This window comes from Lygodium microphyllum, chromosome 8, assembly GCF_053477565.2.
Source record: "Lygodium microphyllum isolate KBCC chromosome 8, Lygodium_microphyllum_v1.1.10, whole genome shotgun sequence".
In the NCBI taxonomy this organism is placed as follows: domain Eukaryota; kingdom Viridiplantae; phylum Streptophyta; class Polypodiopsida; order Schizaeales; family Lygodiaceae; genus Lygodium; species Lygodium microphyllum.
Window position 1 is genome coordinate 125,156,000 of NC_141142.1, and position 15,842 is coordinate 125,171,841.

Genomic DNA, 15,842 nt, shown 5'->3' on the forward strand with positions numbered 1-15,842 from the left:
ACTCCCATATGCCATAGAATCCTTCTCAACCATACGGCCTCACATGCAGCAAAACAAGCTACCTTGTACTCTACTTCAGTAGAAGACAATGCCACTGTTGGTTGCTTCTTACTAATCCAAGAGAAAATTCCTGAACCCAAAGAGAAACAATAACCATAAACTGACTTCCTGGAATCAATTTCTCCTACCCAATCTGAGTCACAGTTCCCCACAAGAGAAGTTCCGAAACTGTATGTGATACCATAGTCAAGAGTTTTCTTCAAGTATCTGAGCACCTGCATCCCAACCTTCCAATGACTCTCACGAGGTTTGTTTGAGAACGTGCTCAAAACACCAACAGCAAAACTGATATCTGGTCTGGTTTTACACAAGTAGATCAGACTGCCGACCAACCTCCTATACCTCCCAATGGTTGCTAGTACTGATGTATCCTCGACAGATAACTTTTCATTCACCTCCATAGGTGTAGCTATCTCCTTGCACTCGGTCATGCCAAATGCCTTCAAGATCTCCCATGAATACTTCTTCTGAGAGATGAATATCTTTCCTGGCTCTTGCCAGACTTCAATCCCCAAAATAGTGCAACAAGCCCAATCTGTCATTTCAAACTCAGAACTCAAAGCCTTTCGAGTTTGGTTGATCATATCTTCATAGTCACCTGTAATTAGAAGGTCGTCCACATATAGAACAATCACTACAGACTTTTTACCATCCCTGTAAACATACAAGTTAGCATCTGAGGCACATCTTTTGAAGTTTAGGTTTAAAAAGAACCTATCTATCCGCTGGTACCATGCTCTAGGGGCTTGCTTCAGCCCATACAATGCCTTCTTCAGTTTACACACTTTGTTCTCAGAATGGGGGGCCTCAAACCCTGGTGGCTGAGCCACGTACACCTCCTCCTTGAGGTCACCATTTAAGAATGCTGACTTAACATCCATTTGGTACACTGGCCACTTCTTGTGGGCACCCACTACAAGTATCGTGCGAATAGTGGTCATTCTGGCAGTTGGGGCAAATGACTCTTGAAAATCAAACCCTTCAACTTGTGAAAATCCTTGGGCAACCAGTCTAGCTTTGTACTTTTCTAAGGTACCATCAGCCTTGTACTTTACCTTCCAGATCTAGTTGGTGCCAATAACCTTCCGCTTTGCTAGTCGATCCACTAGCTCCCAAGTGTCATTCTTCATTATGCTGTCATACTCCACCTGCATAGCAGCCTTCCATGATGGATCTGCAAGTGCTTCTTCTAAATCAGTTGGCTCCTTTACTTCTCTCATAATCTCAACCATCAAGGCCATATTGACTATGTGAGCAGAAGCCCTCCATTGCTCCTCTATTCTTTGAGACCTCCTTGGTCCGTTTGCCTTCTCCTCAACAGATGCAGGCATAGGATTATTGTGGTCATAGAGCTGCTTCACCCAGCGCAGCAATGGCTTTTCTAGTGGGGTGATGTCAAGTTGGTAAACTTTTTCCTCATCATCTGAAGATGATGCTTCCTCCTCCTTAAGGATAGGGATAGCTCTCGGGGCAGGTTCATAGTGGACTACTTCTTTGCTTGATGATAAAGTGGAAGAACTTGCCTTCTCCTCCTCCACTGTATGCGGCTCCTCCTTCACTGAAGGTAGAGTTAAAAATGGAACCATGAGTTGACATGAGGTTAGGAGAAGCTAGAAGAGTAGAGAGAAGAGATGGATTGAACTAAGACCATGCTCAACTAAGCTCTGATACTATGTTAAAATATGTGAGATCTAGAGCATGGCAGATGCTGAAGTTATGGAGGTTGGAAGAGAAAGAGTGAGCTCATAAAGACACTGTCATGACTGACTGTTACACAAGTGAACTGGGTTCCAAGATGGAAGCTTGGACTCATAAACACAATCTTGTGTATTGATCGACAATGACACAAAGACTATACTGAAGGACAAAATTACTATGACATTGCATTAACAAAGATAGCAAGTACAATGCATTATAGGAAAGTGGACGGTAGCATTTCTCCTACTGTGCATATGGGATTTTAGTCCTGAGCTCTCATTACTCCTTACAAAGAGACCGAAGTAGGTGAGATTGCAAACATCTCAACATTCAGGTCCCTAGGGTAAACCGTAGAATGTGAGAGGGGGGCTTGAGATTTTTGCCTCCCTTTAGGTTGTCGAAGTCCCAGGGAGGTTGATCGACACAAAATGAGGGGAAGCCTTGAGATTTTTGCACCTCCCTCTTTGTGTTGTGTGTGTCCTTGGGGTGACCCTCAAAACTAAGTGGGGGATTGAGATTTTTTCAACCCCCCTCCCCTTCATGTTGTGCAAGTCTCAAAGGGATAGCTTGCACAATGTGAGGAGAGCCTTGAGACTTTTGCAGTCCCCCCTTCACATTGTGTGGGTGCCAAGGGTAAGTTGCATAGTGTAATGGGGGTCTGGAGTGTTTTACAACCCTCCCTTTCACGTTATGTGGGTATTGAGGTGACCCATACAAATTCAAGGGTGGAACTTGAGATTTTGATATCTCCCCTTTGCATTATATGAGTCTCGAGGGAGACCCACATGATGCGAAGGGTGGGCCTTGAGATTTTGATATCCCCTTCGCATCATGTGGGTCTCGAGGGAGACCCATATAATGCGAAGGGTGGGCCTTGAGATTTTTCTAGTCCCACCCTTTCGGTTGTGTAGGTCCTAATGTTCTAGGGGTGATCCACACAATGGAAGGGGGGCCGTAAGTATTGAACGCCCTTTGGTGCGTAGATTTGATGATGTATGTGCACTTAGTGAATGTGGGAAGGTCCCCAAGAACAAAGAACTCTATAAAACTGTTGGGGGTAAAGGCGCCTCCGCCGTGCTGCCCCGTGTATTACTACACTGACAGTACCCGCCAATGCACACTGCAGGTGGCGGACGCCCGTCACGTCACTTTATTCTTTATTCTTTTAGTGACAATTTGAATAAAGGAAGGCCGGGTCACACATTGTGACTATTGGAGTTCCCATTTCTTGTCTCTCTCTTTCTTGCTCTTGCTCTCCCGCGCCATAGCTCGCGTGCAAGCTTCGATCCTTTTCACCTTTCAACTAGTATCAGAGCTGGGCATTCTCTTGCTCGAGCTCGACTCGGTGCTTCCCGACCTTTTCATCGACTCGCTTCGTGCATTGGGTCTCCATCCCGACAGCCATAGCCGACCTCTCGAGCTCCTGACTCTCCTCGGCTTCCCGAGCTCCATCCCGGCCTTCTTGAGCTTCATCAGGGCCTTGCCCTTGAGGTATTACTTTAGCATTTGTAGGCATTTGAGTGAATTCTCAGTTTGAAACAGGGCAGGAACAAAGGGCAGCCACTCTTCTTGAGCTCCATAGCTCATATCTTCCCTCCCCTTTGCATTGGGCCTTCATGGCTTGGTATGTGCCTACCTTGGGCCATCATTGAGCCCCCCCCCCAACCATCCTAACTCCACGTGATTGGCAGTAGCACTCCAGGCCTCAACACGCTGAATATGGCACCCATTTTCAGACTCTGACCTCCACGTTTTATAGTTGAAGGCTTTGTTGCTCATGGAGCACTCATCATTGGCCTATTTGGAGGGCATTTGAGCCATTTTTGAATGTCATTTTGATGCTTTGGCTTGACATTGAGGTTGGGAGCTGATCATTCTCAGTTTTGAAACTATCATTCATTGCATAACAGTGCTTGAAATAGGGCAACACCCCTGACACTGACATTTGTTGCTTATGCGTCATTCCATTGGAGCTATTTGATGCCCGTATGCAGTCTACTTCCTATGCGGATGTATTGGGGATGTATGCATTTGGTTTGACCATGATTTTGGCTTTAATTCGGGGCTAAAATCTACTATTTAGAATAGTAAATACATGCTGGAATAACAGTGGGCTGAAGGTACTTTACATGCTTTGGCACTTACCTACCGATACCGGATGAATGCTTTGAGCTTTGGCATGATGTCTCTGACATTTGGGGACGACTTGGAGCATATCTATGAGATTATGGGATGCTTTTGAGCTTCGCATTAGCTCTGTCTTCATTGGCATTTGGACCGACTTGGCATGCTCGTGGACCGCCTATGCCTCATGTCTCTGCTTGACAGTTAGGCTTTTGCATTACATGCTTTGGTTCGTGACATATGCTATTTGGTTCGTGTATGCCATACCGACATTTGGAGCTTGGATTTGGATGTATTTGAGCATTCCCGGCTTACTTGATCACTGATCTTGGTTGCTATTTGGATGTCATTGAGTTGACCGAGAGCTTATTTGGGCTTATGTATTGCTTCATGGTTAATACGACCGGTGCTTCATGTATGTCATGCTCTCTTGGATGCGCTTGATGCATTGACAGGGTCACTTATCACTCGTGCTTTCTCTTGGGTCGTTTGAGCTTCTGAGCTCGCTTTGTACGCCTTTTGTGCCAGTGGGAGCATTTTACATGCTTGCTTGACCTTTGACAGTTGCATGCTATTGGAGCACTTACATGTATTTGGAGCAGTTTATGTCTTGAGGAGCTACATACACATTGAGACTTTGAGATCATACTCCCATCTTTATGGATATGCATTGATGTACTCTTGGTTCACAGGATGTTTATGATCTGAGTCTCATATTTGGATCTTTCTCTTTGAGCAGACACCTATTTGTGTCAGGTTTTGGCAGTTACAGGAACACTTTGCCTAGAGTGTCTGGGGGTGTGCCTTTCACTGGCAGATGTTATTTTGACATGCTTCGGTGTTGAGCTCATGTTCTTTTCACTGTCATTGGCCTTGCTTATGTCCGTTTCATGCCGGCTTTGGACCTAGCATTGTTTGCTTGACATTGGATCCTATTTTAGGACAGTTTGCTCTCTAGACTGCAAACCTGCAATTTATTACAGCAAGTAGTTATTGGTGGATTGAGGTGTACTTTTCATGCTGAAATATCCTGATTGTTGAGATGGCAAGCTCAACACATGTGGACATGGATGATGGACCGCCTGGTTAGATGGGTCCACACGTCTACACTTAGCAGGTCGGTGGTCATTATGACTCTCACATGGCCACTGACTCATTACTTATTATATTCAGGTCGTTACACCTATTTACAGTTGGCATAGTTATAGTGCCAGTCGACTAGTGTAGTCGGTTAGTCATTGTTTGACTTAGTAGGCCACTTTCCTTTTATGTTGTATCTTATCTATACTTTGTGTACATTGTAAAGTGTGTAGAAGAAGAAGAAGAAATCAGCAAGAAAACGTTTTGGCCTCCATCTCTCTTCTTGTCTCTTGAGTGAGCTTCTCCTTGTGCATTCTGTGTGTGTTCGGCGCAGCATCTTGAGCAATCCCCTCCACCACGCGATTCTTGACATAGTATCAGAGCCGCGCCATTGAGAGAGGCTGATTTCGAAGGTTGAAGTGAAGGAGAAGAAGCAAGGTTCGAGCAAGCAAGCTACGGGTAAGAAACTCTCCCATTCTTCCACTCCTTCTCTTGGATAGTGCCTGTGGAGGCACCGGAAGCAGGGCAGAGCAAAAATCTCAGATTGCAGTGAGATTTGGTGTGCGCGAAGAGCGCTGTGTATTCCCACAGAGATTTCCCACAGAGATTTTGGGCATTTGAGGCCGTTTCAGGGCCCGTTTTAGAGCCGCAAGGTTGCGGACAGCAGTTTCAGGGTACACTGTGACTTCGACTGTATTGACCGAACGTGGGTGCGCAGGTTACAGATTTCAGATCTGTAAGTTCAAAGGTGTTTACCAGTGAGTAAACACAAGGTTTATCTGCAAAAAGGTTGCAGATTGCATGTATTGTTGAGCAGATAGTAAAAAAGGCTGTCTGGTGTATTGCTGTGCACTACAGGTCAAGGGTTGCAGAAGATTTGCTTGCTGCTTGGTATTAGTTTTGTGATAATGGTAGAGAACAGTGGAAGCCCCATCATTGAGAAGCTCGACAAGAACAACTACCCATCACGGAAGTTTCGTGTCACGAACTTCCTTATTGGAAAAGGCCTCTACGAGTTCGTTTCAGGTGAAGAAAAGGAGCCGGAGGTGAGTGATCCTCCAACTGCAGAAGAGACAAAGGCACGAAAGGAATGGAATGCAAAAGACAAGAAGGTCATGTATTGGTTGTCTGCAGTAATTGACAATAACATGCTGGGACACATTAGAAATGCAGAGAATGCATATGCAGCTTGGACCATACTTGAAAGTATGTTTTCTGTAAATACAAAGGCACGAAAGATTCAACTCAAGCAAGAGTTGAATACATTAAAGAAAGGGAAGATGTCTATCAATGAGTATGCACTGAAGGTAAGAAGCATTGCAGATGCATTGGCAGCGATTGATGCAATGCCCGATGATGATGATTTGGTGTCGTCTACCTTGGGTGGACTTAACAATGAAAAGGCTTGGAAGTCTTTTGTAACTTCCGTATATGTCAGAAAGCCATTTCCAGATTTCGATGAATTGGTCTCTCTTATGATCACTGAAGAGATCAACATGCAGAGTGAGACATCTGAAAGAAGTGGTGAACAGGTCCAAGCTTTCTACTCCAATTCTGGAAGGGGACGTGGCAGGTTCTCTTCAAGAGGCCGTGGTACAGGACGTGGTAGTGACAACCAGCAAAACAGATTGAATCAGCAATTTGGCGATATGCAGGTTTCAGGAGGTCGTGGTAACTTTAGAGGCAGGGGGAGCTTTAGAGGAAGAGGTGGATGGCAGAACAGAGGTTCTAACAACTCTGGTATTGTGTGCCACTACTGTGGCAAAACAGGTCATATTGCAGCCCAATGTTATGCTAAGAGAGATGATATCCGCAGTGGTAAGTTGCAGCAAGGAAACTATGCATCGTCTTCACGACAGAATGAAGATAAAAATGAACGTTTGTTCGTTATGCAGCATATGCTGAATGCTGTTACAGGAAAGGGAACACATGAAGATGTTTGGTATGTTGATTCAGGTGCATCCAATCATATGACGAGCCATGCAGAATGGTTTGGGGAGATGCAGGATTTGCAGAATGCAGGTTATGTGCAGACGGGTGATGACTCATGCCACCCAATTTCACACATTGGAAAAGTTCCCTTGTCCTTGCATGATGGTAAGACAAAGAGTCTTTCAGATGTATTGCATGTGCCATCTATTACAAAGAACTTGGTGTCAGTCGGTCAAATGGTAGAGCAAGGGCTGCAAGTCAGATTTAATGCAAAGGGCTGCTTTGTAGAAGACTTCAATGACAAGTGCAGGTTGGTAGCAATGGGAAGTAGAGTTGGACGTATGTTCACTCTAGATGCTGGAATTCCTACTATGAATGCGGCTATGTATGCCAAAGGAAAAGGTGTTGTTGCAGACATTGAAATTTGGCACAAACGCATTGGACATGCAAATGTACAAAGGCTGAAATTAATGCAGTCCAAAGGGTTGGTTACAGGTTTGCCTACATTTAAAGTTACAGAATTTCAGAAGGTATGTGAAGCATGTCAGTTTGGTAAGCAGGCAAGACAACCCTTTTCACATGACAGAGATGTAAGCAGAAATATCCTTGATGTTGTGCATACAGACATTTGGGGGCCTACACAAAATGTATCTCTTGGAGGCAGTTCATACTTTGTCACATTCATTGATGATTGTTCTAGAAAGCTGTGGGTATATTTTATGAAGGAAAAGAGTGAAGCTTTTGAGCACTTTAGAACTTTCAAGGCTGCAGTTGAAAGAGAAACAGGCTTGAAAGTAAAGTGCCTGAGGTCAGATGGAGGGGGAGAGTACCTCTCAAATGAGTTCAGTGATTTTCTGAGGTCTCATGGGATAAAGAGACAGTTCACATGCAGGTATACCCCACAGCAAAATGGGGTTGCAGAAAGGAAAAACAGGCATATTGCAGAAGTTGCACGCGCCTTGATGGCTGAAAAGAATATGCCTAAGCATTTTTGGTCTGAGGCTGTTCATACTGCTGTTTATATTATGAACAGAACTCCCACAGCTGCAGTTCATGGTATGACCCCCGAAGAATGTTTTACAGGTAAGAAGCCTGATGTTTCACACTTGAAAGTATTTGGCTGCATTGCGTATGTTCATGTGCCAGATGAGTTGCAGAAGAAACTGGATCCAAAGGCTGAAAAGTGTGTCTTTATTGGATACTCATTAGAGCAGAAAGGGTATCGCTGTTACAACCCTATCACATGTAAGTTCAGAGTGAGCAGGGATGTCATCTTTGATGAAATGAGCAGTTGGTATGCATCTAGTGGTGATGCATTGGATGTTGATGATGATCATGACACTCATGTGCAGGCTGAAAGGCAAGAATCACGGACTCTTAGTGGACCAGAGACATCATCTGGTAGTCCTTGGTCTGGGAGACTAAGGAGTACCTCTACATCTTCGAGTGCATCTAGTAGCACTACAGGTAAAGACAAAGGAAAGAATAAAGTGTCAGAAGGCATTGATGCAGTTCTTGATGGAGACTCCAGTGGCTCAGAGAGCTTGGATGATGAGCTTGGCATTCCTTCAGTGAGGACTCCAGGTGTGCAGAGAGCACGTGTTAATGCAAAGACTCCATTGAGTGATCCAGTGGTACGCAAGTCTAGCAGGGTGAGATACCCTGTTAAAAGATTTGGTTTTGAGGGTTATGCAGCTCACCATTATGCTTATATGGTGAAACTAGTTGAGGATGTTGAGCCCACATGTTTTGAGGAGGCTGTTGGTCATGCTCATTGGGATGCAGCAATGGATGAGGAGATGGCTGCATTAGAGGCCAATAAGACTTGGGATCTAGTATCATTGCCAAAGGGAAAGAAAGCTATTGGATGTAAGTGGGTTTATAAGATTAAGCACAATGCAGATGGTTCTATTAGCAGGTACAAAGCTAGGCTGGTTGCAAAAGGCTATGCCCAAACATATGGCATAGATTATGATGAAACCTTCAGTCCAGTTGCTAGGATGGCAACTGTCAGATGTGTGATTGCTTTGGCAGCAGCCAAAGGTTGGAGGTTGCAGCAAATGGATGTAAAGAATGCCTTCTTGCATGGTGATTTGCAGGAAGAAGTGTATATGGATCAGCCAGCAGGTTATGAAGATTTAGAGCATCCCACGTATGTGTGCAGGTTGAAGAAGGCACTCTATGGGCTCAAGCAAGCACCAAGAGCATGGTCTGACAAGATCAGAGAGTATCTTGTCAATATTGGCTTTTATGTTTCTGATGCTGATCACTCACTTTATGTGAGAAAGGGAGATACAGGTTTGGTCATCATAGTCATCTATGTGGATGACTTGATTATCACAGGTGATAGTGATAGTGGGATTGCTGAAGTCAAGGGCTGTTTGAAGATGAAGTTTGAGATGAAGGATTTAGGTGAGCTAAGGTACTTCCTTGGCATTGAGGTGATCAGATGTGATGATGGTATATGGCTGTCCCAAAGACAGTATGGCTTGGATATGTTGTCCAAGTATGGTATGACTGCATGCAAACCACTTTCAGTCCCGTTGGAGCAGAATGTAAAGCTGAGTGCTGATGTTGGGGATGAGATAGAAGACCCTACTATGTTCAGGAGGATAGTGGGGAGTTTGATCTACATGACCATTACAAGGCCAGACTTGAGCTATGCTGTTGGTCTTGTGAGTCAGTTTATGCAAGTACCTAGAAAGCCACATTTGGATGCAGTGAGACGCATATTGAGATATGTGAAGTCCACATTACATTATGGGCTTTTCTATGAGGCAGGTACAGACGTACAGGTGTTTGGATACACAGATGCAGATTGGGCTGGTAGTATGTCTGATAGACGATCTACCAGCGGATACATGTTCTCTCTTGGTAGTGCAGCAGTTGCTTGGAGCAGCAAAAAGCAATCTACAGTTGCTTTGTCGAGTACAGAGGCTGAGTATAGAGGTGCTGCTGTTGCAGCATGTGAGGTAGTATGGCTGCAAAAGTTACTGGCTGATTTGGATGTGCAGGTGGAAGGTCCAGTTGTCATTTATTGTGACAACATGAGCAGTATACAGTTGGCTAGGAACCCTGTGTTCCATGCCAGGACAAAACATATTGAGGTACACTACGACTTTGTGAGAGAGAAGGTACTAGCAGGTGAGATTGACTTGGTGTATGTCAGCACACAGGATCAGATAGCTGATATCTTCACGAAGGCATTGGGTACAGAGAAGCTTCAAAAGTTTCGAAGCTTACTTGGAGTTGCAGAGATACAGTTGAGCTTGAGGGGGAGTGTTGAGATGGCAAGCTCAACACATGTGGACATGGATGATGGACCGCCTGGTTAGATGGGTCCACACGTCTACACTTAGCAGGTCGGTGGTCATTATGACTCTCACATGGCCACTGACTCATTACTTATTATATTCAGGTCGTTACACCTATTTACAGTTGGCATAGTTATAGTGCCAGTCGACTAGTGTAGTCGGTTAGTCATTGTTTGACTTAGTAGGCCACTTTCCTTTTATGTTGTATCTTATCTATACTTTGTGTACATTGTAAAGTGTGTAGAAGAAGAAGAAGAAATCAGCAAGAAAACGTTTTGGCCTCCATCTCTCTTCTTGTCTCTTGAGTGAGCTTCTCCTTGTGCATTCTGTGTGTGTTCGGCGCAGCATCTTGAGCAATCCCCTCCATCACGCGATTCTTGACACTGATTTGGTGTACCACACCTAGTACTAAGTGGGCAGCAACTTTTGGCACACTTTGCTCGCCCGTTGGACCCCGTTTTGGTCATTTTTGGGCAGTTTCTGCAGTAAAACAACAAGCAGTTTTGGACTGTTTGGGCATTTCCAGCCTGCATAATGGTGTCATCTTCGCATGATAGTGCCATCTTCAACATTACAAAGTTGGATGGTACCAACTGCTCTTATTGGAAGAGTCAAATTTGGCAGGTCTTGGTGCAGAAATCTCAGATTAAGCCACTTCGATTGAGTGGGGAGCAGCCTGAAACTATGGACAATGACGACTAGCTTGAACTTGATGAGCTATGCAAGTCCACGATTGTATTGTCTCTCACTGAACATGTACATTATAATGTATTTAAGGAAGCACAGAGTGCATGGGATCTATGGAATAAGATCAAGAATCTTTATGATAAGAAAAGTCCGGCGAGTCAGATGTACTGGTTGAAGCAGCTTATGGATCTGCGCATGAAGGATAATGCGACTATGTCTGCTCACTTGAGCCAGTTCCATGCTATACTGAAGAACTTGACTTCGCAGAATATCACCTTTGGAGAGGAAGTAACTCCTCTTTTCTTTCTTGGGACTCTGAATGAGTCATGGGATGTATTCCGCACTGCTCTTTGTGCCTCTAGTGCTACTCTAAAATTGGTAGATGTTGAGAGTGCTCTTCTTTAGGAAGAGGTGAATCGCAAAAACTTGGATGCCTCTCATGGTAGTCATGCTTTGATAGTTAGAGGCAGGAATGACAGGAATGATCGTGGTAATAACCGTGGCCGTGACTCGCAGAAGGGTCGGTCTAAATCTCGTGGCAAGTCGCGTAGTAAGTCGCGTGGGCGCAATGCAAATGTCACTTGTCATCATTGTGGGAAAAAGGGCCATATTAGACCACAGTGTCATGAGTTGCGCAATGAGAAGTTCAAGGATAAGGAGAAAGATAAAGTGCAGGAGAAGTCCTCTGATCGCAGCATAGTACATGCAAAGTCCAGCGTCAAGATTGAGGAAATTAATGTCACACAGACTGAGGAGTCCGATGGTGGTGATGAGTTTATACTTGCAGCTAGTTCTTCTGATGCTTCACACTTGACTGAGACATCTAGTATGTATGCACAGTGCTGGTTATTGGATTCAGGAGCATCCTTCCATGTGACGCCTTACCGTGAGTGGTTCCACTCTTACTGCACTATATCTGGTTCAGTCAGACTTGGAGACGACAGGTCTCTTGACATTGTGGCCATGGGTGATATTCAGTTGCAGTTTTCCACTGGAAGTTCATTTTTGCTTAGGGATGTACGTCATGTACCTGCGCTTACGCGCAGTCTTATGTCTGTAGGATAGCTGGATGATGCAGGATTTCATGTATGTTTTGGGGATTCTGCCTGGAAGATTACTCGTGGTAGACTTGTGCTTGCTAGAAATGCCAAGGCTGGCAGCCTCTATCCTCTTGTTGTATCTGGGTCCTCAGTTGACCATGTTTTGGCAGTGGGTTCTATCCCACATGTATCACTTTGGCATACTCATTTAGGGCACATGTCTTTGAAGGGAATGAAAATGTTATCTGGTTTGCAGTATCTTCCGCCTTTGGATTATGCATGTTTTGACTCGTGTGATCATTGTCTTTATGTTAAGCAGAATAGGTCTACGCATAAGAAATCGGGTAGGCCACGCATGAGTGAGCCCTTGGCATTGTGCATTCCGATGTTTGTGGGCCTATGCCTTGCATGTCTATGGGTGGCGCGAAGTACTTTGTTACCTTCATTGATGATTTTTCTAGGAAAGTGTGGGCTTATCCCATAAAGCAAAAGTCTGATGTCTTGGAAGTCTTTCAATGTTGGCTTGCTCTTGTTGAGAACCAAACTGGGTATAGGATAAAATGCCTTAGGACTGACAATGGGGGAGAATATGTCTCGCATGTTTTTGAGAAGTTTTGTGATGACAGGGGTATTAAGCGTCAGTTGACCGCCCCTTACACCCCACCCCAGAATGGTTTGGCTGAGCGCATGAACAGGACTATTCAGGAGCGTGTGCGCTCTATGCTTAGCCATGCAGGCCTACCCCAGAGTTTTTGGGATGAGGCAGTTAGTACGGCAGTGCATGTCATAAACCGATCGCCTTCCAGTGGATTGGATTTCCAGGTTGCAGAGGAAGTTTGGGCTGGTAAGCCACCCTCTTATGCGCATCTCCGTGTCTTTAGATGTGAGGCATTCTGCCATGTGCCCAAGGACAAGAGGAGTAAATTGGATCCAAAGAGCATTAAATGCATATTCCTTGGCTATGGTGAGTCAGGAGAGATGGGCTATCGCCTATGGGATCCACAGGCGTGGAAAATAGTACGCAACCATGATGTCGTCTTCCATGAAGACAAGATGCACAGGCAGCCTGAGAAGGTGGTTGAGATCTGCAGAGTGATATTTCAGGAGGAGCCTAGAGCTCCAGCATAGCCAGTAGTACAGCCTGCAGCAGTTTCTTCACAGGGCCAGGGTGTTGGACAGGCAGTTAGACAGGCAGCAAAGCCTGCGGTGAGACGGTTTGCTAGAGACAGACATCCACTTGACAGATTTCAGCCCTCTATGCATTATGTTTTGGTTACAGATGCAGGAGAGCCTTTCACTTATGATGAGGCTATGCGCAGGGGTGACAGTCACTCCTGGGAGAGGGCTATGCAGTTTGAGATAGACTCCCTGCATAAGAATGAGACTTGGGATTTGGTTGCCTTGCCTAAGGGCAAGAAGGCTTTGCCATGCAAGTGGGTGTACAAGCTGAAAAGTACCCGTGGACACCCCAAGCCGGCATACAAGGCTAGATTGGTAGCAAAGGGTTTTAAGCAGGAACATGGTGTGGACTTTGATGAGGTCTTCTCTCCTGTCGTTAAGATGACCACCTTGCGCTTAGTCTTGGCTTTGGTTGCACAGCTTGACTTAGATCTATATCAAATGGATGTCAAGACAGCTTTTCTACATGGGGACTTGCATGATGAGATCTATATGGATTAGCCTAAGGGCTTTGCAGAACCTGGCAAGGAGCACCTAGTGTGCAAGTTGAAGAAGAGCTTGTATGGCTTGAAGCAGGCACCTAGGGAATGGTATCATAAGTTTGAGGCCTTTATGTAGTCACAGGGCTACAGCAGGAGTGCTATGGATCCGTGTCTTTACACGAAGAAAGCCCGTGATGGCAGTTTGCTTATCTTGGTACTCTATGTTGATGATATATTGATAGCATGGAAAGCTCATGATGAGCTAGATGCTCTTAAATCTCAACTGAAGAAGAGCTTTGAGATGAAGGATTTGGGACAGGCCTCACATATACTTGGGATGCGCATTAAGCGCGATAGGCATCAGGGGCTTTTATATCTCTCACATCGGGAGTACATTCATAAAGTCCTTGAGCGCTTTCGTATGCAGGACGTAAAGCCTATTGGCTATCAATTACCTTCTTATGTGAAGGTATCACAGGCCGATTGTCCGCAGACAGATGAGAAGAGGGCTGAGATGGCCAAGATCCCTTATGCTTCAGCCGTGGGCAGTTTGATGCATGCCATGATAGCCACTCGTCCAGATATTGCGCATGCAGTTGGTGTTGTGGCACGCTATATGGCTACACGTGGCAGCAGACATTGGGATGCCGTGAAGGGTATCATGAGGTACCTGAAGGGCACAACAGATATGTGTATTTGTTATGGCAGCCAAGATACAGGGGTCGTGGGGTACACTTCATACGTGGTGTTGTGGAGGACAAGTCTGTTGACCTTATCAAGATCTCCACTAACGAGAATCCTACAGATCTGCTCACGAAAAGCCTCACTACTGAGCGCTTTGCCTTCCTCAAGAGATTGATGGGCATTGGATGAGATGTTGCCTTTCCTCATCCCTTGTACCTATGTATATTTGTACTGTCTTTTCTTTTTTCTTTTCTCTCGCACTAGGGCAGATTCGCCTTTAAGTGGGAGGTTGTTGGGGGTAAAGGTGCCTCCGCCTGCCGCCTCGTGTATTACTACACTGACAGTACCCGCCACTACACACTGCAGGTGGTGGGCGCCCATCACGTCACTTTATTCTTTATTCTTTTAGTGACAGTTTGAATAAAGGAAGGCCCGGTCACACATTGTGACTGTTGGAGTTCCCATTTCTTGTCTCTCTCTTTCTTGCTCTTGCTCTCCCGCCATAGCTCGCGTGCAAGCTTCGATCCTTCTCACCTTTCAAAAACCTTCATAAAAGCAAAAGAGAATTTGCACAACATGAGACCAAAAAGACAAATTGGGTGCAATCTCCCCCAATGCCTTGTGTGAGTGCTTTACAAGGCATGGATTTATAGATTTATTTATCTTTAAGCAAAAATAGCCCACTTTACAACTAGCATACTTTTTCTTTTGTGTTTGCTTTTTTCCAATTTTAGAGTAAGGTGTTTGGGCGTCCAAAAGTCAAGCTGTGCTCAAATACAAATATCAAATAATGAAATATTTAACCAAGTACCTATGCATATAGAAGATAATAAATGTTTTGTCAAGTGCTTTAATAAATAAGCGCACTTAAATAAATATTGGTGCCACGCCTTTAGTGATAAGGCGCGCACCCATTTAAAAAACTAATTCTTCTAGGCATTTGGATTCATGCCATCACCTGGCGCTACCCAATGCCTTCGCCACCTACTCTACACATCAATTGAAGCATTCACAATTGTTAGAAAATAATTAGATAAAACCCAACAAAAGTGAATACCTAGCAGTCTTCAGCTAACATAATTAAATAGGTTGGAACTCTATCCTAACCTTAATTCAATTCGATTCCACACTCTAAACTCGTAAATGTCTATTTTTTTAACATTATTTTATGGAACCACCCATTGTAGAATCACCCATGTGCACATTCAATTAATCTAATGCCCGAAAAGGACATGCGTCTCAGTCAACTTCTCGCACATGGAATCCACCTTATGTAAGAGTCCCGTCAAATAAATATAATCACGAAATCCATCGTGGAATATGCCTCCTAGCATCATACCCCTTGGGTGGGATAGCAATTGTCCTCAATTTCCATTAGCTCAATGTGGAGCGAGCAGTGAGGGGTAAGCACTGAGGTCCATTAGGGGAGTTTTGAGGTCTTGAAAATGCCTTTTAGGATGTGGAGAGAGAGTGCTCTAGACCAATAAGAGCAAAGCCTCCGTAATGGAACTTCTATTTAAAAAAAATAAAAAATCATTTTACAAAAATATATAAATATAATA